Source organism: Pollicipes pollicipes, unplaced genomic scaffold (assembly GCF_011947565.3).
Source record: "Pollicipes pollicipes isolate AB1234 unplaced genomic scaffold, Ppol_2.1 Scaffold_3087;HRSCAF=3621_pilon_pilon_pilon, whole genome shotgun sequence".
Classification (NCBI taxonomy): Eukaryota; Metazoa; Arthropoda; class Thecostraca; order Pollicipedomorpha; family Pollicipedidae; genus Pollicipes; species Pollicipes pollicipes.
In genome coordinates this window covers 29,089,951-29,115,090 of record NW_023596225.1, presented here as the reverse complement: position 1 = coordinate 29,115,090, position 25,140 = coordinate 29,089,951, and the positions used below count along the sequence as shown (strand labels likewise).

The 25,140-nt window shown below is 46.5% G+C and overlaps 3 non-coding genes across 3 annotated transcripts; 2 read left to right on the top strand and 1 right to left on the bottom strand.

Annotated features, from left to right (window-relative positions):
• Window positions 1-5,308: 5,308 nt before the first annotated feature.
• On the top strand, window positions 5,309-5,381 carry TRNAV-AAC (transfer RNA valine (anticodon AAC)). Its single transcript has one exon. It is a non-coding gene; the product is annotated as a tRNA-Val (tRNA).
• A 334-nt stretch (window positions 5,382-5,715) lies between these two features.
• On the top strand, window positions 5,716-5,788 carry TRNAV-AAC (transfer RNA valine (anticodon AAC)). The gene has a single exon. It is a non-coding gene; the product is annotated as a tRNA-Val (tRNA).
• Window positions 5,789-11,719: 5,931 nt separating this feature from the next.
• On the bottom strand, window positions 11,720-11,792 carry TRNAV-AAC (transfer RNA valine (anticodon AAC)). Its single transcript has one exon. It is a non-coding gene; the product is annotated as a tRNA-Val (tRNA).
• Window positions 11,793-25,140: the final 13,348 nt, after the last annotated feature.

Sequence of the window (25,140 nt, the reverse complement as noted above, 5' to 3'; positions counted from 1 at the left end):
CATGCGTGGAAGGGAGTGGGCTCTGCTCTCTCACACTGAGATAGGCTGATGAAATCCAGCATGCAACTAAATCGGATAACGTGATATGGGACAGGACGCCCTCCATACAGTGTCTGCGTGGAGGGCGCAGCGTATCCAGACTTTGGTCTGGAGTGAGCCTCTGCACGGCCGGCCATGTGGTAGTTTTTAAACGTTTGTTTAAGCTTTCTTAACGTTCGGATTTGATTTCTATTTTTCGGGTGTATCTGATGCCTTTCATGATGAGCATCTACCAAGCATCTAATTTCTATGCTTATCCATTTTGGCCAATGGCCCGCTCAAGATGTATTCCGTTTGGCGAGTTGCCAATGGGCACATGTAGCAGTGCTATATATCAATTTAGCTTTGTAGGGTACCTCTCCAGGGGTTTTCGAATATCAAAGCAGCGATTTGGAGCTGCGGGGTATCGATCCCCGTACCTCTCACATGCTAAGCGAGCGCTCTACCACTTGAGCTACAGCCCCGGCGATCCTCCAACATGTCGTCAATAGTTGGCACGTCATGGCTGACCGGCTGGTCAGTCTTCACTTGTGGTGGACCCGCTCCCAAAGAGCTGAACATATCAAGGTCAGTCGGTCGGCTCCTGTCTGCTGACCAGCCGGCTCATTAGGAACCATCAGGTGTTTCCGTGGTGTTGTGGTGTCTACATCTGGCTAACACGCGGAGGGCCCCCGGTTCGATCCCGGGCGGAAACATCGTTTAGCTGGAAGAAAAGCCACTGATGTTGTATAAGGCCAACATCAAGATAGCTAACAGTAGATATGTTAGAATGAGATGACATCACCCGTTTCCAGTCACGCTTTGTGCTACATAAGTTGGGCATAACTATTGGTCGTTTCAGAAATGACGCGTTTAATCGATTAACCTAAGAGTCGTACGATAACTGACAATGTGAATGAAAATAAACATGTTAGACTTCAGGAAAAATATGAAAAACCACGCAAAGGGTCAAAACAAGCACAAAAACGATATTTGCTTCAGCAAACAAATCCAGCACTGCTCCCACCACCTCTCGGCAAGTTCAAGTGAGAATGGCCCGATCAAGACGACATGACATCGTACACGGTACGGACTTCAATGAATTGGTGGGAGGAACATTTCCCTGGAACGCCCATCACCTTAAGGCTACCATGCAGTGACTTCGCACTCGCCCAATTGTTCGGCAGTGGACTTCATGCTGTGGGCTAGGCCTTGAGGATGAAATCCTCTTGGACAAGCCAGCTAACATTTATCCTCATCGTCTCACAACCTGCTAGTTGTAGTAGCCAGTTCTGTGATTGAAAGGCGATGCCTTAATTTTATTGGTTTAGGCGTCCATCAGTCGATGTCGCACTCCTTTCTCCTTGGTTAACATTACGCCATTTCTGTACCCTACGACCATGAATCAGTTCCGACGTGCGCCGTATATTTGCTGTTCCATTGGTTACCCTGGAAAGGCTCCTACTCTCGCCAAGCGCGAAGACGTAGAATCGTTGTCGGTTGTGTGTGTGTGTGTGTGTGTGTGTGTGTGTGTGTGTGTGTGTGTGTGTGTGTGTGTGTGTGTGTGTGTGTGTGTGTGTGTGTGTGTGTGTGTGTGTGTGTGTGTGTGTGTGTGTGTGTGTGTGTGTGTGTGTGGTGTGTGTGTGTGTGTGTGTGTGTGTGTGTGTGTGTGTGTGTGTGTGTGTGTGTGTGTGTGTGTGTGTGTGTGTGGTGTGTGTGCGTGTGTGTGTGTGTGTGTGTGTGTGTGCGAACGTTGTAGTGTGAGTGTTGGTGAGTGTACGTGCACAGAAAATAGAAGCCCTGTTTGACAAGACCTCTCTTTGGTACTCGCGAGAAAGACTGGCAGGAGCCAGGTCTCCACTAGTATTAATTATCGCGCCAACAGTTAGAAATCTGCTGCACCAACCGACCCCTCAGAAACGGCATTACATGCGTTCTGTTTGGTTTTGCTTTTTATTCATTACTTTGCAACAGTTAATTCATGTAACCTGAAGAGAACCCCTTCATTCATCGCTTCCCCCCTTTCAAGTTGCTGACATTCCTATTCCTGGTCACGCAGAAGCTACGCGTGCCAACCTTACGGACGCGCCCAGAGGCAGCACAACCCGAGGGACAAGCGGGGAACTGCCCCCTCGCCATTTGCCAAGCGGGCAAATACATCTCCCGCGCAGTCCGATCTCCACATCTTTTGACAGAAACATTTTGACGCCATTTTTCGTGGCTTAAGCCCCGACGTCTCTGTCGACATGTAAACGCTAAAACCCACGTTATGGAGCTGCGGGGTATCGATCCCCGTACCTCTCACATGCTAAGCGAGCGCTCTACCACTTGAGCTACACCCCCTGCTGTATCCCGAAATGACGTGAATGGTTGGGACGCCATGGTTCACCGACTGGTCAGCCTTCACGTGAGGTGGACCCGCTCCTGGAGAGCTGGTCATGTCGAGGTCAGTCGGCCGGCTCCTGTCCCCCGCCCGGCTGGTTTGTCAGGTAGCATCACCTGTTCGAGGTATTGTGATTATCACATCCGGCTAACATGCGAAAGACCCCCAGTTCTATCCCGTGTGGAAACATCGCGTTTTCTGTAGAAACCCTTCGGTTATAATGCAACACCAGAACATAAGGTGTCAGTATTAGATGCATTGTGTTCGGACGTAATGACCTGATTTCTCCGTGAAAGGTTGGCGCAATTCAAGACAACGGATGTTCTGTTCTTTCGAAATGTCCAAAACTAGCTACCTGCTCGCAATGAGCATTGTTTTGATACAGATTTGATGGAGAATAGCATGCACTGCAAATGCGTTCTATATTACCGGTCAGTTCATTTAGGAACTTCCATGAGTCTTCACGAAAAATGGAATAAGAAAGCGCTAACTCTGTGATTAAATATTTGACTTTTTTGCGACGCGCTTAGTTCTGAAGCAACTTTTGAACAGTAAACGCGCATTGAAGATCACTCTATTTCAACGGTTTCGTATAATGCATCACATCGAAGTCAGAAGCCCTGCTCGAAATCCCGGTGGGTCATATGGGTAGGTTAGCGCAATCGCTGATTCCATTCGTTTTCAAACTCCGCAAGTTTTCAGTAAACCATTCGGAACACGATTGTTGTAAAAGTGGGCTAGATTTGCCAGCAACGTAAGGAGTTTTCTGACCACCAGTCCTTAGCCCAACTGATTCGGTACGCATTTGAAGTATATAGACATGATTGCTCCGGACTGCACTTCGTGGAGGAAGGGTTTACCTCCATGTCCACGGTATGGTATGGACAAGTTCATTTGTTGTCTTGATTTCCGTTCCAATATTTTAGTAACTCAACTAACAAGCATACGCCAAGGTGTCAAACGCTGAATGAATGCAGTGACACGAATTTTTTGGTACTTCGCCGTGTGGCCGATTCCCTGTGGCTCATTGCAGGTTCTCCTTAGGGGTAGGATGCTACTTGGGCGATACTAAAGATGAAGGGTCACTCCAGGTCACAGAACAACAACGTACTAGCTGTACCTTGTGACAGGGTCTCTGCCGGCTGAAACTGGCATAAACAGTCCGAGTGGCGCTTATAAAACAGGGACGGTGCCCACTAGTGTTTGTGGAACTTGCAACTCGGTGCAGCCACCCCCGTAAATGAATGCAGCGTATGATTATAGGGGGCGGGGGGGGGGGGGGCGAATGCATGGAATCGCAAGCAAGGCGATAGATTATAAGGACCAGTGGAAGCAACGGCTACTCAGCAGAGGGCAGGGATGGACGAATTAAAGCCGTATTTAGAGCCAATTAATCTTGAAACCTAAGACACTCTACGGGGAGTGGAGCTAGATGCCCAACAGGTCGTTCGTCGGCCATTCGTGTTATACGGGATGTATCAGGGGAGAACCGTTCCACGGGCTCCTCTCAATATCATTATGTCCCTTACCTCAACCTTGTGCTACATCCCGAGCAGTGAAGTATCTATGTGTCTTACAAGGTACTGGCCAACCTCACACTTGCATCTAGTCTGGAAAGAGCACTGGGTGCAGCAATTACTGAGTGCAGTTTCTTTGCAAGACAGCCAGGTTACCTGAACATATGAGAACATTCCTTACATCAAATGAAAGGAGGATGAGCATAATGAAACAAGTTGTTGTCCTAAAACTACATTCAGTGGCCTTCTAAGGCGCCAGATCTCTTAAAAGATAATTTTTTAAACGTTCCAAAAGTTGCACAGCGTTGAAAAAGCAACTCACTGCTTAACGAATGTAGATAGCGCCCTAAAACCACCTTCAATGTTTTTGTTAGACATTAAAGATCCTGAAGGCTAGTTTTTCAGCTTGTTGCAAAAAGTTGCAGAAGACTGCAAGAGTGATTTACGGTTACATGAAGCGTCATGGAGCTCCAGGATCACTTGCATTCTTCTCACAAGGCTTCCCACAAGGCCATAAACAAAATGTTGCCAAATATCTCAAAAAACATTGCAAAGCGCAGCGTGCACCCGCCTGTAACGTACACATACATTTCGAAACGAACATTTGCTAAGGTGTTTTATGCTCCCGTACTACTTCCATGCGCACTTTTGTCGTGGAACCAACGTTGCTACCCAGAGATGGAAGTACGTAGAAAAGATCGGGAGGCTGAAAGCCAAACTTGAAAGGAATGCCAGGCTTGGAAAGGAGACGGTCTTGCTCTCTCACACTGAGGTAGGCGGATGAAATCCAGCATGCAACTAAATCGGACACCGTGATATGGGACAGGACGCCCTCCATACAGTGTCTGCGTGGAGGGCGCAGTGTATCCAGGCTTTGGCCCGGAGTAAGCCTCTGCACGGCCGACCATGTGGTAGTTTTTAAGCGCTTGTGTAAGCTTACTTAACGTTCGGATTTGATTTCTCCTTTTAGAGTGTATCTGATGTCTTTTATTATGCGCATTTATCAAGGATTTAATTTCTAGACTATTCATTTTGGCCAATGGCCCCCGCAAGACGCATTGCGTTTGGCGGGTTGCGAATGGGCACATGTAGCCGCGCTATATTCCCATTTGGATTTGTAGGGTACTTTTCCAGGGGAGTGCTAAAACCATACTCAACGATTTGGAGCTGCGGGGTATCGATCCCCGTACCTCTCACATGCTAAGCGAGCGCTCTACCACTTGAGCTACAGCCCCGGTGGTTCTCAAATATGACGTCAATAGTTGGCATGTAATGGCTGACCGACTGGTCAGCCTTTACTTGAGGTGGACCAACTCCCGAAGAGCTGGACAAGTCGAGGTCAGTCGGTCGGCTGTCTCCTGATCGGCCGGCTCATCAGGAGCCGTCAGCTGTTTCCGTGGTGTAGTGGTTATCACATCCGCCTAACACGCGGAAGGCCCCCGGTTCGATCCCGGGCGGAAACATCGTTAGCTTGTAGGAACGCTACGGTTCTTACATAAGACCAACACAAAGATAGCTAACAGTACATAACTTAGGATGGGATGACATCGGCCGTTTCCCATCACGATTTGTGCGACATAATGCAAGAAGTTGGCATGACTATTGATCATTCAGAAGAATAACGCGGGTAATCGATTAACATAAGAATCGTACCATAACCGAAAATGTGAATAAAAGTAAACATGTTAGACTCACAGACAAATATGAATGGAGATTACGAAAAAGGGTCAAGACACGACAAAACGAACAATATTTGTTTCCGCAAACACGTCCAGCACCGCTACCGCCATCTCTCGGGTTTCCGTGGTGTAGTGGTCATCACATCCGCCTAACACGCGGAAGGCCCCCGGTTCGATCCCGGGCGGAAACATCGTTTAGCTTGTAGGAACGCTACGGTTCTTACATAAGACCAACACAAAGATAGCTAACAGTACATAACTTAGGATGGGATGACATCGGCCGTTTCCCATCACGATTTGTGCGACATAATGCAAGAAGTTGGCATGACTATTGATCATTACAGAAATAACGCGGGTAATCGATTAACATAAGAATCGTACCATAACCGAAAATGTGAATAAAAGTAAACATGTTAGACTCACAGACAAATGAATGGAGATGACGAAAAGGGTCAAGACACGAACAAACACGATATTTGTTTCCGCAAACACGTCCAGCACCGCTACCGCCATCTCTCGGCGTTGAAAAAATGACCCATTAAGGCGGCATGACATAGTACATGGCTCGGACTTCATTGAGCTCGATGGAGGAACATTTCCCTGGAATGCCCATCACCTTAAGGCCACCATGCAGTGACTTCTCACTCGCCCAATTGTTTGACAATGGACTGCATGCTGTGGGCTAGGCCGTAGGGCGAAGTCCTCTTGAACAAGCCAGCTAACCTTATCTTCATCGTCTCACCACCTGCTAGTTGTATCAGCCAGTTCTGTGATCGCAAGGCGATCCCTACTTTTTTGTTGGTCTAGGCGACCATCGGACGATGTCACACTCGTTTCTCATTGGTTGACATCATGCATTTCTGTATCCTACGACCATGAATCAGTTCCGACGCGTGCCGTATATAGGCTGTACCGCTGGTGACTCTGGAAAGGCTCCTACTCTCGACGAGCTCGAAGACGCGGAATTACTGTCGGTTGTGTGTGTGAACGTTGTAGCGTGAGTGTTGGTGAGTGTAAGTGCACAGAAAATAGAAGCCCTGTTTGACAGGATCTCTCTTTGGTTTTCGCGAGAAGGACTGGCAGGAGCCAGGTCTCCACTATTATTAACGATTACGATTTACGAATATTATTTATTTTTAGATTTTATTATCATTTATTTTTATTTATTAATATTATTTATATAATATATTAACGAACCGATTACGCCAACAGTTAGAAACCTGCTGCACCAACCGACCTCTCAGAACGGACATTACATGCATGCTGTTTTGTTTTGTTTTTTACTCATTACTTTGCAACAGTTAGTTCATGTAACCTGAAGAGAACCCCTTCATTCATCGCTTCCCCCTTTTCAAGTTGGTGACATTTTATTCCTGGTCACGTGGAAATCTGCGCGTACCAACCTTACGGACGCGCCCAGAGGCAGCACAACCGAGTGGCAGCGGGTAACTGCCCCCTCGCCATTAGCCAACGGGTAAATACATCTCCCGCGCAGTCCGATCTCCACATCTCTTGACAGAACCATTTTGATGCCATGTTTCATGGCATAAGCCCACGTCTCTGTCGACATGTAAACGCTAAAATTCACGATTCCGATTTCACGGCCTTTTGACAGAAAACAATTTTGATGGCCAGGGTTTCATGGCCTAAAGCCCCGACGTCTCTGGACGATATGTTAAACCCCTAAAATTCACGATTTGGAGCTGCGGGGTATCGATCCCCGTACCTCTCACATGCTAAGCGAGCGCCTTTACCCACCTTGAGCTACAAGCCCTGCTGTATCCGCAAAATGACGTCAATAGTTGGAACGGACCAATGTGTTACCGACTGGTCATCCTTCACTTGAGGTGGAACCGCTCTCCGAAGAGCTGGTCCATGTCGAGAGTCAGGCCGCCGGACCCTGTCCCCCGATCGGCTGGTTGTTCAGGTAGCATCACCTGTTCCGAGGTATTGTGGTTATCCAATCCGGCTGACAATGCGAAAGACACCCGGTTCGATGCCGGGTGGAAACATCGCGTAGTCTGTAGAAACCCTACGGTTATAGTGCAACACCAGCACAAAAGAGTCAATATAAGATGCATTGTGTTTGTACGTACCGACCTGATTTCCCCATGGAAGGCTAGGCGCAATGCAGGACAACGGATGTTCTGGGTTTTTTCTCTCAAATGTCCCAAACTTTTCCAAATTCTGTTTCTTGGAATTCCAAATAGTTCCAAAGTTCATGTTGTCATTTGCATGAACGAGGGCAAATAAAAATGCTAGATTTTTAGGCGGCCGATATCATACTGTCGTGGTCCAAGTTTCTATGAATGTCAGCTTAGTTATTTTCAACACAAATTGATTTTAAAACATCAGAAAGCTGTTCAGAAGCCACATTAACCAACGAAATTTTTTGAACATGGGATCAAAAGTTTCATCATAAAAGCCATCGATAGAAAGAGTATCGATGTTAATGACTACAGGACAGCCTACGAAATTCATTGCTTACCTAGTTGCAATTTGTTGCTTCCGGACTGTTCCAACTAAGCTGCCGTCGTCGGGCTTAAAGGAAATGTTTGCATAAGAAATGCTTTCAATTTTTGTTTTCAATTTTGTGTTTTCGAAATGTTTTCAGGACCGCCGTCTCGGCAGTCCTGAGCATAAATCTTAACACTTGCCTGGGTGGCCGGCTAGATGCCCTTCGCTGAGGTGCGGGGTCAATTTGACCCCACCCTCTCCTGAAATCTCGGGAACCAGGTAAGCTAGAGACACGGAATTTACAGGGCATGTTGACCTGTACGTGAATGCACTTCGGTCAAAGTTTGATGCTCCTAAGTCATCACCTTTGGGTCAAAGAAGGTCAAACATGGTCAAATTCCAGGATTGGTCTCCAAAGTGTCTCCAGAATCTAGATAACTATTTCCATGCAAAAGGTAACACGCTTATTTAAGGTCAGTGACGTTGTTTGACCTTTGAAGGTCATGGTGGACCAAAATCATACAATACCGCTCTGCGTTTTGCACTTTAATAAGCAAAAAAGATCACGCCTAGGAAGTATGTCTCTAAAAAAGCAAAGCGTTGACCTGGATCATTTCAGATCAATGATCTACTCTGACCTCTAAAAAGTTCATGAAAGATGTATAATGCGGTTTCCTGCCCTCAGTAAATTCGAAATCAGCAGCCAGACTGCCCCTAACGGCAAGCCCTAGAACAATAAAACAGGTTGATTTTGACCTTGGTCTGGCCTTCATACCTGACTTTAGGTCAACGCGATTTGCTTATTCAATACTTGTGTTGTCTAAGAAAGCATCTCAGAGATGTATGGCTTCGTCTAACATTCCGTTGTTGCATCAGATTGAACGATTTCCTAGAACCTGGCTTCGCTGAAACCATGGCCTGACTTCAACCTGCCATACGTCAGCGACCTTACAAGGTACATCTATCTTTGTTATAGCAAACGATCCGCTATTCAGTTGTCAACAGCTGATGCAATATGTGGTGCGGCTGCGCGCGGCGTTCGGAAACCATTCCGGAAAAAAACCTTTGGGGGATAGTTTGATCCCCACCGGAGCACATGTTAACGGTCGCTGAATGTCACGCGTAATTTAAGCGTCATTCATTATCGGAGCTAAAACACCCTTTAAGATATCCCCCTTGTTCAGGGAGCCCTGTCGTCATTAACGAACCAAGAAGCCTAAATAGCCGTATCATTCTAGGGTAGCTTGCAGGTGCTGTTCCTGGCCCTGTTTGACTGATGTTTTGAAAAGATCTCCAGAAGTTAAGCGAAACCAATGACTTGGAAGGCCAAAACGAACCAATGACTTGGAAGACCATACTGAGTCAGCAACACGGTGTGGAACCGAAAAATGCGTGTTGTTGCATTTGTCAAGCGTTTGACACCTAAACGTATGCTCGTTAGATTAAGTTACTAGAATACTGGAGTGAAAATCGAGACAACAAATAAACTTGTCCATACCGTAGACATGGAAGTCAACCCTTTATCCGTGCAGTGCAGTCAGAACCAATCACGTCTATGTGTTTCAAATGCGTCCTGAATCAGTTAGGTTAACGACCGGTAATGAGAAAATCCGTTCCCTTGCTGACAATTCTAGTAGACTTTTGTAGCGATCGCGTTCGAATGATTTACTGAAAACTTACTGAGTTTGAAAACAAATAAGATAAGCAAGTGCGCTAACCTGCCAATATGAACCACCGGGTTTTGGAGTGCGCTTTCTGACCTCGATGTGATGCATTATGCGAAACCGTTGGAATAGAGTGATCTTCAATGCGCAGTCAATGTTCAAAAATTGCTTCAGAACTATGCGCGTCGCAAAAAAACAAACAGCCAAGTATTTAATAACTAAGTCAGTGCTGCCTTATTTCATTTTTGGTGAAGACTCATGGTAGCTCCTAAATGAACTGACCGGTAATGTAAAATGCGCCGCAATGTATGTTATTTTCCATTAAATCTGTATCAAAACAATTCACATTGCAAGCAGCTAACTATTTTGGGCCATTTCGAGAGAAAAAAAACAGAACGTCCGTTGTCCTGAATTGCGCCAGCTTTTCATGGGGAAATCAGGCCATTACGCCCAAACACAATGCATCTAATATTGACTCCTTTGTGCTGGTGTTGCACTATAACCGTAGGGTTTCCTACGGACTACGCGATGTTTCCACCCGGCATCGAACCAGGGTGTCTTTCGCATGTTAGCCGGATGTGATAACCACAATACCTCGGAAACAGGTGATGCTACCTGACAAACCAACCGGTCGGGGGACAGAGGCCGGCCGACTGATCTCAACCTGACTAGCTCTCCGGGAGCGGGTCCACCTCAAGTAAAGGGCGACCTGTCGGTCAGTCATGGCGCCCAACTATTGACGTCATTTTGGGGTACCGCAGGGGCTGTAGCTCAAGTGGTAGAGCGCTCGCTTAGCATGTGAGAGGTACGGGGATCAATACCCCGCAGCTCCAAATTCGTGAATTTTAGGGTCTACATGTCGACAGAGACGTCGGGGCTTATGCCATGAAAAATGGCACCAAAATGTTTCTGTCAAAAGAATGTGGAGATCGGACTGCGCAGGGAGATGCATTTGCCCGCCTGGCAAATGGCGAGGGGCAGTGCCCAGCTTGTCCCTCGGGTTGTGCTGCCTCTGGGCGCGTCCGTAAGGTTGGTACGCGCGGCTTCTACGTGACACACACACCACACACACACACACACACACACAACACACACATACACACACACACACACACACACACACACACACACACACACACACACACACACACACACACACACACACACACACACACACACACACACACACACACACACACACAACCGACAGCGATTTTGCATCTTCGAGCTCGTCGAGAGTAGGAGCCTCTTCAGGGTCACCAATGGAACAGCATATATACTGGCGCACGTCGGAACTGATTCATGGTCGTAGGGTAGAGAAATGGCGTGATGTTAACCAAGGAGAAACGAGTGCGACATCGTCCGATGGACGCCTAAACAAGTAAAAATTAAGACATCGCCTTGCGATCACAAAACTGGCTGATGTAACTGGCAGGTGGTGAGATAATGAAGATAACGGTTAGCTGGCTTGTCCAAGAGAACTTCGTCCTCAAGTCCTAGCTCACAGCATGGAGACCATTGTCGAACAATTGAGCAAGTGCGAAGTCACTGCATGGTAGCCTTAAGGTGATGGGCAATCCAGGGAAGTGTTTCTCCAACCAACTCAATGAAGTCCGTGCGATGTACGATGTCATGCCGCCTTAATTGGGTCATTCTGATTTCAACTTGCCGAGAGATGGCGGCAGCGGTGCTGGACGTGTTTGCGAAAACAAATATCGTGTTTATTCGTGTTTTGACCATTTTTCATAGTCTCCATTCATATTTTTCCGTGAGTCTGACATGTTTACTTTTATTCACATTTTCGGTCGCGGTATGATTCTTAGGTTAATCGAATACGGGCGTTATTTCTGTAATGACCATTAATCATGCCTAACTTCTTGCATTATGTAGCACAACACGTGATTGGAAACGGGCGATGTCATCCCATCCTAATTTGTGCACTGTTAACTATCTTTATGTTGGTCTTGTATAACAACCGTACCGTTTCTACAAGCTAAACTATGTTTCCGCCCGGGATCGAACCGGGGGCCTTCCGCGTGTTAGGCGGATGTGATAACCACTACACCACGGAAACGGCTGATTGCCCCTGATAAGCCGGCCGATCAGGAGACAGGAGCCGACCCACTGACCTCGACATGGCCAGCTCTTTGGGAGTTGTGTGTGTGTCCGTGTGTGTGAGTGTGAGAGAGCAGGGCCCACTCCCTTCCAAGCCTGGCACTCTCTTCTATGTTTGGCTTTCAGCCTCCCGTTTTTGTGTTTTTACGTACTTCCATCAATGGGTAGTAACGTTAGTTCCACGACAAAAGGCCGCATGAAATAGAAACGTGAGCGTAAAACACTTCCACAAATGTTCGTTTGGAAATATATGTGTACATTGCAGCGGGTTGCGCGCTGCACTTTGCAATGGTTTTGTGAAATTTGACAGCACTCTCTTTATGGCTTCGTAGGGTGCTCTCGGGGCTTGTGAGAAGAGTGCAAGTGATCGTGGAGCTCTGTAACGCTTCGTGTTGCCGTAAATCACTGTTGCAGTCTTCTGCAACTTCTTGCAACAAGCTGAAAAATTGGCCTTGAGTATCCTCAACGTGTAGTAAAAACACTGAAGGTGGTTTTAGGGCGCTCCCTATATCCGTTAAGCAGTGAACTACTTTTTCAACATTCTGCAACCTTTGCAGCAGTTTCAAAAATCCTCTTGTATGAGCTCTTGTGCCCTAGAAGACCACTGAAGGTAGTTTTAGGACACTGACTCGCTTCGTTATGTTCATAATCTTTTCATTTGATGCTGGGAATATCCTCATATGTTCAGGTAACCTAGCCGTCTTGCAAAGAAAATGCACTCGATGGTTAACTGCTCGGGATGTGGGGTGAGGTTGAGGTTAGGGACATAATCATATCAAGAGGAGTCCGTAGAATGGTTCTCCGCTGCCACACCCGTACAACACGAATTGGATTGCGAACGACCTGTTGGGTATCTAATCTACTTCCCACAAGATGTCTTGGGTTTCGACATTACTTGGCTTTAAATACAGCTTTAATTCGTCTATCCCCACCCTATGCTGAGTTGCCGTTGCTTCCACTGGTCCTTAAAATATATGAACTTGCTTGCCATGCATTCGCCTCGTCCCCCGCCCTCTACAATCATACGCCACATTCATTAACGGCATCGGTTATCATCTTCAGCTCAACAATTTTGTCCTGCTAGTCTCCTCCAATTTCACACGGTCGAGATGAAATTAAAACCTCCTCACCTCGACGCGTCATTTTTTCACGCCAGGCGTTCGGGTTCAGTTGAGTGAGGAGTAAAGGCGTATGACTATACGTCCTTTCTACCAATACAGGAGGCTCTCATCCCTAGTATCGTCCAGATAGCGTCCTGCCCTTAGGAAAGCCTGCTTTTCCTAACAACAACCACAAAGCGATTTACTTGCTGGGATTTTATGCCGTCTTTGCCGAGTGCGGCATGTTTCGCAGACGTCTTTACGAGAAACCTGTGATGATTATGAGTCGCACATTCCACATAGTCTTATGAGTACCGTTTGTGTATAATGATAGCTCCGCTGGCTGGCATCCCCTCCTTCCTAAATGACACCACCCTTTCATTGTAATCACTTCTGCCCTGAAGGTCCAATGTTCCGCCTCCTTGATTCGCAACGTTACCAATGTCGGCAAACATCGTGGGCATGGAAGCCCTGCACACAAAGCTGTCTTTGGCCTCACGTGCACGCTAGGTTGTTAGAAGCGTGTCCAGATTGTGCCGTTGGCTTACCTTCTGAATAGCCTGATAACATCTAAGAGGATTTTAATTTCCTTCAACATCGAAGAAGCCCTTCGAAAATCCGAATTCATCACTACACCTTACATCAAAAGCGCAATAATTTGTGACATTTGTTTATCTACGCGCTCCCCATTTAACCATCACTATCAAATTTCGTGATCGATACATTGCACTTCGAATCCAAGTCAAAACATGGTTTATTAACAGACTTATAATGCCCGGCTCAATAAAGCCCAGTTAATAATTTCCAGTGAAATTCACATGATTCGCACGCCCACTGACGCGTATGTCACACTGATTTTATGTCACATCATGTCGTGTTGAAATGGCACCATGCCCGCACTTTCTGTGCGAAAACTCTCAGTGACTTAAATGCTGTATTCCATTGAGAACGTGAATTGGCCGTTACCAGCTAGTTGCGATATGATCTAGAGAGGTTAGTTAGGGCAATTTCTGGTCCGGCTTGGTTTTGAACGCAATATCCTGAAATTTGGGAATCGACACGTTGCCCGCCCTCGGCACGGAATGCGTAATGGGTGCTGTTTCTGTGATTATAGGAATGCTTATCTTGCTTCGCTGCCGTCGTCGGGATTAAAGGAAATGGTTCACTTTTGAAAGTATTGAGGTAAGAATTAGACGCGATGGAATAAGCTCACCTGTAGCTATCAGAGTGGTTTAAGTGAAAAACACTGCTTCAAACAAAGTTCCACTCTCCAGTTAATATGGTCCTCAATATTTCATCGTTTCGCTGGGTTATGCAACGTCTGTATGAAAACAGAGGGCCTGCCAAACTGGCCGAGCGAAATTGCCACCGTAGTGCACGTTTTGGCTCACTTGTAGTACTTCAAATGGTCGAGAGGTGTCGTGCTAATCGACGCGTCGTTAAAGATTTCAATTTTGTATTTCATCCGATACATTCAGACTCATCGGTAATTGTATGACTTCACTAAAATTGACGGAAGTCTGTGGTCAGGAGTTACGGGCTTATTTTACTCGCGAAGCGGCTGCTTACTGCGATGCGTATGGGTATTGATGTAACTGGATGAGGGAAATGGCGCACATTGCACACCATTCTTACATCATCGGGCAGTTCTTCGGCAACAGCACGAATCTTTATGGAACCCTGGAATCGTGAATTGTCATGGGACACGTAGCTACTTGCTTGCAATGCGCACTGTTTTTATACAGATTTGATGGAAATAGCGCAGATCACAACGCATTCTTTATTACCAGTCAGTTAATTTAGGACCTACCATGGGTCTTCACGAACAGATGGACTAAGAAAGCATTGATTCTGTGATTAAATATTTGACTTTTTGCGACGCGCATAGCTCTGAAGCAATTTTGGAACAGCGAACGTGCATTGAAGTTCAGTCTATTTCAACGGTTTTGCACAATGCATCACATCGAGGTCAGAAAGCGTACTCGAAAACCCGGTAGCTCATATGAGTAGGTTGGCGCAATTGTTTATCTTATTTGTTTTCAAACTCGGCAAGTTTTCAATAAATCATTCACAACGCGATCGTTGTAAAAGTCTGCTGGATTTCCCAGCGAGGGAACGGATTTTCTCATTACCGGTCCTCAACCTAACTGATTCAGTACACATTAACCTAACTGATCCAGTACGCATTTGAAGCATATAGACATGATTGCTTCGCACTGCAGTTCACGGAGAAAGAGTTTATTTCCATGTCTACGGTGTGGACAAGTTTATTTGTTTTCTGGATTTCCTGTTCCAATATGCTAGTAACTTAAAAAAAACAGCGTATGCTAAGGAGTCAAACCATCAATGAATGCATTGACAAGCATGTTTCAGTTCTTCGCCGTGTGGCTGATTCATTATGGCCTTCCGGGTATTGGTTCGGTTCTGCTTAACTTCTCGAGACGGTTTCAACGCATCAGTCAAACGAGGCCCAGGAACAGCACATGCAAGCTACCCGAAATGATGCGGTTACTTAGGCTTCTTGCTTCGTTAATGGCGACAGGGCTGCCTGAACAAGGGGGATATCTTAAAGGACGTTTTAGCTACGATAGTGAATGGCGGTTAATTACGCGTGACATTCAGCGGCCGTTAAAATTTAATGCCCAGGACTGCCAAGACGGCGTAATGAAATCGGAATATATCGCCGAGCTTCAACTTGAATGGGATTTTCCAGGCAGAAATAGAGGCCGGACGAACTAAACAAAGTTTTCCCGGATGTCCTTGGTTTTGAAAGCGATTACAAACCAGGCCTTCTCCGCATCAATCATGCAATGCATAAAACCTGTTTGCTTCGTGCACCCGGGACTATTAAACGATGTGGAAAATTGCTGCAAAACAAATATTACGTGAGCACAGTGGAAAGGGGTAACGGCTCTGATTCAATTATCAGATAGATCAATCAGATTTATCTATCTAAAGCAAGGAATGACAGCCCGTGGTTGGATTGGGAATCATGCCAAGTGCATTGGGAATCATGACAAGTGGTTAAAATTAATTGGCAGTGACGGCAAATCTAACGCAACCTTTAGTCCGGCATTTAGATATTGTTACCTGTAGGAAGCAATGTATTATGTTGCCTTTCAGCTTGTGAACTAACTTCGGGTAAACTAAATCGCGCTTGTCGAAGCGTCAAGTTCATTATACCGACAAATGGTAACTATGGCTATACTCCTGATCATTGATAGAGCGAACCCTTGGCATGCACGAAAACCTGAGCTTCACTTGTTTAGAAGCAGGTCATGGTTGCGTGTCAAGTGAGCTAGACTGAATTGAGGGACAACCAGACCCGTACGGTTGGGTGGCTATGTCATCAGTGGTCTAAGAAAGTGGAAGACACGCAAAATATTTAAATCATTTAAAATTTTCGTTAGTATGTCTTTTATTTATTGAGATAAGATTCGTGCAAGAGACGCAAGAGAGTGACTAAGTCTCATTTAGCATCATTACGACGCAGGTCCTGCGCCGTGACAACCAACATAGTTACGTCACGTGCTGTGTCGCATCCAATGTACCAGACATATTGAGCGAAGTGTACGTTCATACAAACCAGAGTAACAAAAGGGGACAGCTGATCCATACGGCCAGTCGTGTGACTGGACTTTGTCGTGTTGAAGGTAACAATCTTATCAGATATGTCATGTTTGCCTGCTGAAAGTCACAGAAATAAGAAAGCCAACTCATGGTCAGGTGGACGTAGACCACACATGTAATAGCTTCCAAAAGTTGGCTCAGTATACTGTGGTACCTGTCTGCAGCTGCTGGCAGAAAATACCAACATTCATGGGGCATTAGTAGGTGACTTCATCATGAAGGAGTGACTGGAATGAGCTGGAACTGAAACAAAGTACTATCCCTTATCGAACATGTCGACAATAAGTGCCAATTGGGGCACATGGCTGCCTTAAGCAGGTTCATACTTGCAAAACGGTACTATGTTTTTCACACATTCTCATGAGTATGCCCCATCCCCCTTTTTCGATTCTAATTTGGAGAACGGGACAACTTCTTTATTAGAATGGAGCCAATAGAAACTATAAAATGTTGGGCATTAAACCTAAGAGCATCTTAACTAATATTTGCACGTTATCATCGATTTGGATGGACTGAGTATTTCACCATGGGAGATTAGCTCAGGACAGATGCAAGGAACCTTAAAGTACCGTCGATGGCTATGATACCATAAGGACGAAGCAAGATAAGCATTCCTACAATCACAGAACCAGCACCCGTTATGCATTCAATGACGAGGGCGGCAACATGTCGGGTCCCAAACTTTAAGTATCTTGCGCTCAAAGACCAAACCGGGACCAGAAATTGCCTTGACTGCTCTCTATAGATTCTATTGCACTAGCTGCTAACGGACGGATTCACGTTCTCAATGTAATAGAGCATCGAAGTCCTTGAGAGTTTTTACAAAGGAAGCACGGACGTGATAGCACTTTTAACATGACATGACGTAACGTAATATGGCGTTACACACACGATTGGGTATTACAGTGGGGATCCAATTCACGTTGATGCCATTGAAAATTATTAATTAAGTGAACCGGGCATTATTAGGCTGTTGCTAAACCATGTTCATGACTTGGATTCGAATGCAAGGTATTGATCAAGAAATTTGAAAGTGATGGTTGAGTGGGGAGCGCATTAGATCAAACAATGTCACAAATTATCTAACTTTAGTGTCAAGGTGTAGCGGCCATTTCGGCTTTTGAAGGGTTTACTCCATGTTAAAGGAAATTGACATCCTCTCGATGTTTCAGGCTTTCATAGATAAGCTAACGACCAATCTGACCCTTTAACACTCGGAGGTGAGCCAAGACAATGTATGCACCATGACCATGATGTTTGCCGACATTGTAACTGCGAAAAATAGGCGGACCAGTCAGGAGAGTCTTACGATGAAACTATAAGCGGGGACCAAGAAGCTTCATTATCGATGCCCTAGACTTTATGGAAGTGCGACTCATAGTCATCACGGGTTTCTCGTAAAGACGTTTCGAAAAATGTCGTACTCGGCAAAGACGGCATAAATCTCAGCAAGTAAATCGCTTTGTGGGTGGTGTTAAGGAAGGCAGGCTCTCCTAGGGGCAGGACGCCACCTGGGCGATACTAAGATGAAGAGCCATCCGGGCCACAGTAACAAACAACGCATTACCTGTGAGCTCGTCGTCGGTTTTTGCCAGCTGAAACTGGCATAGTCCTGGGTGGCTCTTATAAAACAGGGACGGTGCCCACTAGACGTTGTGGAACTTGGGACTCGGTGCAGTCATCAATATTTCTCTCTAAAGACTTTTACGAAAGATGTGCGCGGTGAACACGACATAAGATCTCAGCCAGGAAATACCTGCGTGAAGGGTAGACCGTCCTCAGGGCAAGGACACTACCCGGGCGACACTAACGATGAGAGCCTTCTGCATTAGCGGGAAGGACGCGTAGTTTATATGCTTTCACCGTTCACCGAAGTGAGCCCGAACATCTTGTGTGAAAGAGCATGACGTGTCGAGATGAAGAGTAAGTTAACATTGCAAACGTGTGTTCAGGGTCTTAAAAACCTAATTTGACAGCACATCGGTCAATAGTACTCCATCGCCTATCTCTGGTGCCACCGGTGGGGACAAGTGGAGCAAAATTGTGGAGCCGAAGTTGATTAGCGGCATCCCGAATGAATGCAGCGTATGATTATAGTGGGGGGGGGGTGGGGCGAATGCATGTCATTGTAAGCAGGTTGTTAGATTATAAGGGCCAGTGGGAGCAACGGCAACTCAGCATAGGGCAGGGATGGACGACTTAAAGCTATTTAAAGCCAATTACTCTTGAAGCCTAAGACACTCTGCGGGGAGTGGGCTAGATGCCTAACAGGTCGTTCGTACCCAATTAGCGTCATAAGGTGTAGCAGGGGAGAGCCATTCCACGGGCTCCCGTCGATATCATTATGTCCCTAACCTCAACCTGTGCTACATCCCGCGCAGTGAAATGTTAGTGTCCCACACGGAATTGGCCGGCCTCACACTTGCATATAGTCTGAAAAGAGCACTGGGTGCGGTGCTCAATTACTGCAATTACTGAGTGCAGTTTCTTTGCAAGACAGCCAGGCTACCTGAACATATGAGGCCATTCCTTGCATCAAATTGAAAGGAGAATGAACCTATTAAAGCAAAGTATTGTCCTAAACCTACATTCAGTGGCCTTCTAAGGCACCAGAGCTCTTACGAGAAGATTTCTGAAAATGTTCCATAAGTTGCACGGCGTTGAAAATGCAATTCACTGCTTAACGAATGTAGATAGCGCCCTAAAACCGCCTTTAGTGTTTTTGTTAGACGTTAAAGATCTTGACGGCCAATTTTTCAGCTGGTTGCCAAAAGTTGCAGAAGAATGCAAGAGTGATTTGCGGTTACACGAAGCGTCATAGGACTCCAGGATCCTCTGCATTCTTCTCAAAGGCTTTCACAAGGCCATACACAAAATGCTGCCAAATTTCTCAAAACCATTGCAAAGCGCAGCGCGCACCCTCCTGCAACGTACACATACATTTCGAAACGAACATTTGCTAAGGTGTTTTACGCTTGCGTACTTCCATGCGCACTTTGTCGTGGAACCAATGTCAATACCCAGGGATGGCAGTACGTAAAAAATGGGGGGGGGGGGGCTGAAAGCCAAACTTGGAAAAGAATGCCAGGCTTGAAAGGGAGTGGGTTCTGCTCTCTCGCACTTAGATACCCAGATGAGTTCCAGCATGCAACTAACTTGGATGATATGATATGGGACAGGACGTCCTCCATACAGTGTCGTGACTGCGTGGAGGGCACCGAGCATCCAGGTTTTGGTCTGGAATAAGCCTCTGCACGGCCGGCCATGTGGTAGGTTTTAAGCGTTTGCGTAAGGTTACTTTACGCTTGGGTTTGATCTCTATTTTTCGTGTGCATCTGATGCCTTTTATCATATGCATTTACCAAGCATCTAAGTTCTATGTTTATCCATTTTGGCCAATGGCCCCATCAAGACGCACTCTGTTTAGCGGGTTGTGAATGAGCACATGTAGCAACACTACATTCCCATTTGGATTTGTAGGGTACTTTTCCAGGGGTATGCCAAAACCATACTCAACTATTTGGAGCTGCGGGGTATCGATCCCCGTACCTCTCACATGCTAAGCGAGCGCTCTACCACTTGAGCTACAGCCCCGGCGGTTCTCAAATATGACGTCAATAGGGGCGCCATGGCTGACCGACTGACCAGCCTTCACTTGTGGTGGACCCGCTCCCAAAGAGCTGAACATATCGAGGTCAGTCGGTCGGCTCCTGTCTCCTGACCGGCCGGCTCATTTCGAGCGTTTAGCTGTTTCCGTGGTGTAGCGGTTATCACATCCGCCTAACACGCGGAAGGCCCCCGGTTCGATCCCGGCGGAAACATCATTTAGATTGAAGAAAAGCCACCGATGCTGTATAAGCCCAACATCAAGATGATATCAGCAGATATGTTAGGATGGGACGCAGTCACGCTTGTGCTACATAATGAAAAAAGTTGGGCATGACTACTGGTCGTTACAGAAATGACACGTGTAATCGATTAACATAAGAGTCGTACGATAACTGAGAATGTGAATAAAAGTAAACATGTTAGACCCACGGACAACTATGAAAAAAACACCATGAAAAGGGTCAAAACACGCACAAAAACGATATTCACTTCAGCAAACAAATCCAGCGCTGCGAACCACCACCCTCTCGGCAAGTTCAAGTAAGAATGGCCCGATCAAGGCGGCATGACATCGTACACGGTACGGACATCAATGAATTGGTGGGAGGAACATTTCCCTGGAACGCCCATCACCTTAAGGCTACCATGCAGTGACTTTGCACTCGCCCAATTTTTCGACAGTGGACTTCATGCTGTAGGCTAGGCCTTGAGCACAAAGCCCTCTTGGACAAGCCAGCTAACCTTTATCTTCATCGTCTCACATCCTGCTAGTTGTAGCAGCCAGTTTTGTGATCGCAAGGCGATCACTGCATTTTTATTCGTTTAGGCGACCATCGGACGATGTCACACTCGTTTCTCCTTGGTCTCCATCACGTCATTTCTGTACCCTACGACCATGAATCAGTTTCCGACGCGCGCCGTATATATGCTATTCCAATTGATGACCCTGAAAAGGCTCCAACTCTTGACGAGCTCGAAGAAGCGATATCGCTGTCGGTGTGTGTGTGTGTGTGTGTGTGTGTGTGTGTGTGTGTGTGTGTGTGTGTGTGTGTGTGTGTGTGTGTGTGTGTGTGTGTGTGTGTGTGTGTGTGTGTGTGTGTGTGTGTGTGTGTGTGTGTGTGTGTGTGTGTGTGTGTGTGTGTGTGTGTGTGTGTGTGTGTGTGTGTGTGTGTGTGTGTGTGTGTGTGTGTGTGTGTGTGTGTGTGTGTGTGTGTGTGTGTGTGTGTGTGTGTGTGTGTGTGTGTGTGTGTGTGTGTGTGTGTGTGTGTGTGTGTGTGTGTGTGTGTGTGTGTGTGTGTGTGTGGTGTGTGTGTGTGTGTGTGTGTGTGTGTGTGTGTGTGTGTGTGTGTGTGTGTGTGTGTGTGTGTGTGTGTGTGTGTGTGTGTGGGTGTGTGTGTGTGTGTGTGTGTGTGTGTGTGTGTGTGTGTGTGTGTGTGTGTGTGTGTGTGTGTGTGTGTGTGTGTGTGTGTGTGTGTGTGTGTGTGTGTGTGTGTTGTGTGTGTGTGTGTGTGTGTGTGTGTGTGTGTGTGTGTGTGTGTGTGTGTGTGTGTGTGGTGTGTGTGTGTGTGTGTGTGTGGTGTGTGTGTGGTTGTGTGTGGTGTGTGGTGTGTGTGTGTGGTTGTGTGTGGTGTGTGTGTGTGTGTGTGGTGTGTGTGTGTGGTGTGTTGGTGTGTGTGGGGTGTGTGTTGAACGTCGTAGTGTGAGTTTTGGTGAGTGTAAATGCACAGAAAATGGAAGCCTTGTTTGTCAAGATCTCTCTTTGGTACTAGCGAGAAGCACTGGCAGGACGCAGGTCTGCACTGGTGTTAATTATCAGGGCAGCAGTAAGAAATCTGCCGCATCAGCCGACCTCCTCAGAAACGGAATTACGTGCATTCTGTTGTGGTCTTTGCTTTTCTTTTACTCATTACCTTGTTAACAGTTAATTCTGTATCCTGAAGAGAATCTGTTAATTAGTCGCTTCTACCCTTTTCAAGTGTGGTGACATTCTTATTCCTGGTTACGTGGAAGCGCTGCGCGTTTGCGGGAAGCTGGAAGCTGCGCGAAGCAACCTTACGGACACGCCCAGAGGCAGCACAACCCGAGGGACAGGCGGGGAACTGCCCCCTCGACATTTGCCAAGCGGGCAAATACATCTCCCGTGCAGTCCGATCTCCACATCTTTTGACAGAAACATTTTGATGCCATTTTCATGGCATGAGCCCCGACGTCTCTGTCGACATGTTAACGCTAAAATTCACGATTTGGAGCTGCGGGGTATCGATCCCCGTACCTCTCACATGCTAAGCGAGCGCTCCACCACTTGAGCTACAGCCCCTGCGGTATCCCAAAATGACGTCAATAGTTGGACGCCATGGCTGACCGACTGGTCAGCCTTTACTTGAGGTGGACCCGCTCTCGAAAAGCTGGTTATGTCAAGGTCAGTCGGCCGGCTCCTGTCCCCCACCCGGCTGGTTTGTCAGGTAGCATCACCTGTTTCCGAGAAATTGTGGTTATCACATCCGGCTAACACGCGGAAGGCCCCCGGTTCGATCCCGGGTGGAAACATGGTGTAGTCGGTAGAAACCCCACGGTTATAGTGCAACACCAGCACGAAAGGAGTCAATATTAGATGCATTGCGCTCGGACGTAATGACCTGGTTTCCCCATGAAAGGTTGGCGCAATTCAGGACAACGGTTGTTCTGGGTTTTTTCTCGAAATGTCCAAAACTAGCTACCTGCTTGCAATGCGCACTGTTTTGATACAGACTTGATGGAAAATAAGTACATTGCGACGCATTCTATATTACCGGTCAGTTCATTTAGGAACTTCCATGAATGTTGTCTACCAGTGAGAGTGAACTACCAGTGGGTGAGTCACGAAAAAATAAAATAAGAAAGCACTGACTCTGTGATTAAATATTTGACTGTTTTTTTTTGCGACGCGCATAGTTCTGGAGCAATTTTTGAACAGTGAACGCGCATTGAAGATCACTCTGTTTCAACGGTTCGCATAATGCATCACATCGAGGTCAGAAAGCGTGAACCAAACCCGGTTGATCATAGGAGTAGGTGAGCGCAATTGCTTATCTTCTTTGTTTTCAAACTCGGTAAGTTTTCAGGAAATCATTCGGAACGCGATCGTTGTAAAAGTCTGCGAGATTTGTCAGCAAAGGAAGGGATTTTCTCATTACCGGTCGTTTACCTAACTGATCCAGCACGCATTTGAAGCATATAGACGTGATTGCCTCGGACTGTACTTCACGTAGAAAGAGCTGACTTCCATGTTTACGGTATGGACCAGTTTATTTGTTGTCTGGATTTCCAGTCCAATATCTTAGTAACTTAACTAACGAGCATGTGATAAAGTGTCAAACGCTGAGTGAGTGCAACGGCATGAATGTCTCGGTTCTTCGCCGTGTGGCTGATTCAGTATGGCCTCCCGGGTATTGGTCGGTTCTGCTTAACTTCTGGAGATGGTTTCAACGCAGCAGTCAAACAGGGCCTAGGAACAGCTCCCGCAATCTATTCGTGAATGACGCGGTTACCTAGGCTTCTTGGTATGTTAATGACAACAGGGCTACCTGAACAAGGGGGGATATCTTTAAGGGCGTTTTAGCTCCCATAATGAATGGCGGTTAATTTACGCGTGACTTTCATCGACTGCTTAAGATTTAGCGCCCAGGACTGTCGGGACGGCGTAATGAAATCGGAAAATATCGGCGAACTTTCACTTGAATGGGTTTTTCTAGACAGAACTAGAGGCGGGACGAACTATACAAAGTTTCCCGAATCTCTATGCTTTTGAAAGCGATGGTAGACCAGGCCTTCTCCGCATTAGATCATGCAATGCATAAAACCGTTTGTGTCGTGCACCCGGGAGGATTAAACGATGTGGAAAATTGCTGCAAAACAAAGATTACGTGAAAACTGTGGAAAGAAGTAAGGACTGTGATTCAAATATCAATTACATTAATTCGATTCTTCTATTCAAAGCAAAGGATGGCAGCCCGTGTTTAAAATGCATTGGGAATAATGCCAAGTGGTTAAAATGCATTTTGAATAATGCCAAATCTAACGCAACCTTTAGCCGGCATTTAGACATCGTTGCATGTTAGGAAACAATCTATTTATTCTATTGCCCTTCAGCTATGAACTAACTTCGGGGAAAGTAAATCGGTCTAGTCGAAGCGTCAGGTTCATTACACCGACAAACGGTAACTATCACTATACTCCTGAGCATTGATGGGACGAATCCCTTACACTGTAGGAAAACCTGAGCCTTACCTGTTTAGAAGGTCATCGTTGCGCGTCAAGCGAGCTAGACTGGGCTGGGAAGCAACCAGCCCAGGAGGGCCGGATGACTGTGTCACCAGTGATTAAAGGGAGTGCAGGAGATCGAGACATTTAAATGATTTAGAATTCAATTAAAATCACTTATAATCTATCCAGATAAGATTCGTGCAAGAGACGCAAGAGAGTGACTAAGTCTCATTCAGTATTTCTACGACGTAGGTCTTGCGCCGTGACAACGTCGGCATGTGAGGGGTAAATTGTGAGGCACATGCTACGCCACGTGCTGTGCTGAATGAAATGTACTTAACATAATGAGCAAGTGTACGTTCATACAAGCAGAGCAGTAAAAAGGGACAGCTGATTCATACGGACAGTCATATGACTGAAGGCTGCTGTACATAGGTAACAATCTGATCAGATATGACATGTCTGCCTGTTGATCAGTCACCACAGGTTTCTCGTGAAGACGTTTGCGAAAGATGTACTCGGCAAAGACGGCATAAAGTCCCAGCCAGTAAATCGCTTTGCGGTTGGCATTAGGGTAGACAGTCTCTCCTTAGGGGCAAGACCCTACCTGGGCGATACCAAGGATGAAGAGCCACTCCGGGCCACAGGATAACAGCGTATTAGCTGTGCGCTGTTATCATGCTTTTTGCCAGCTGAAACTGGCATAGTTTGGGTGCCTCTTATAAA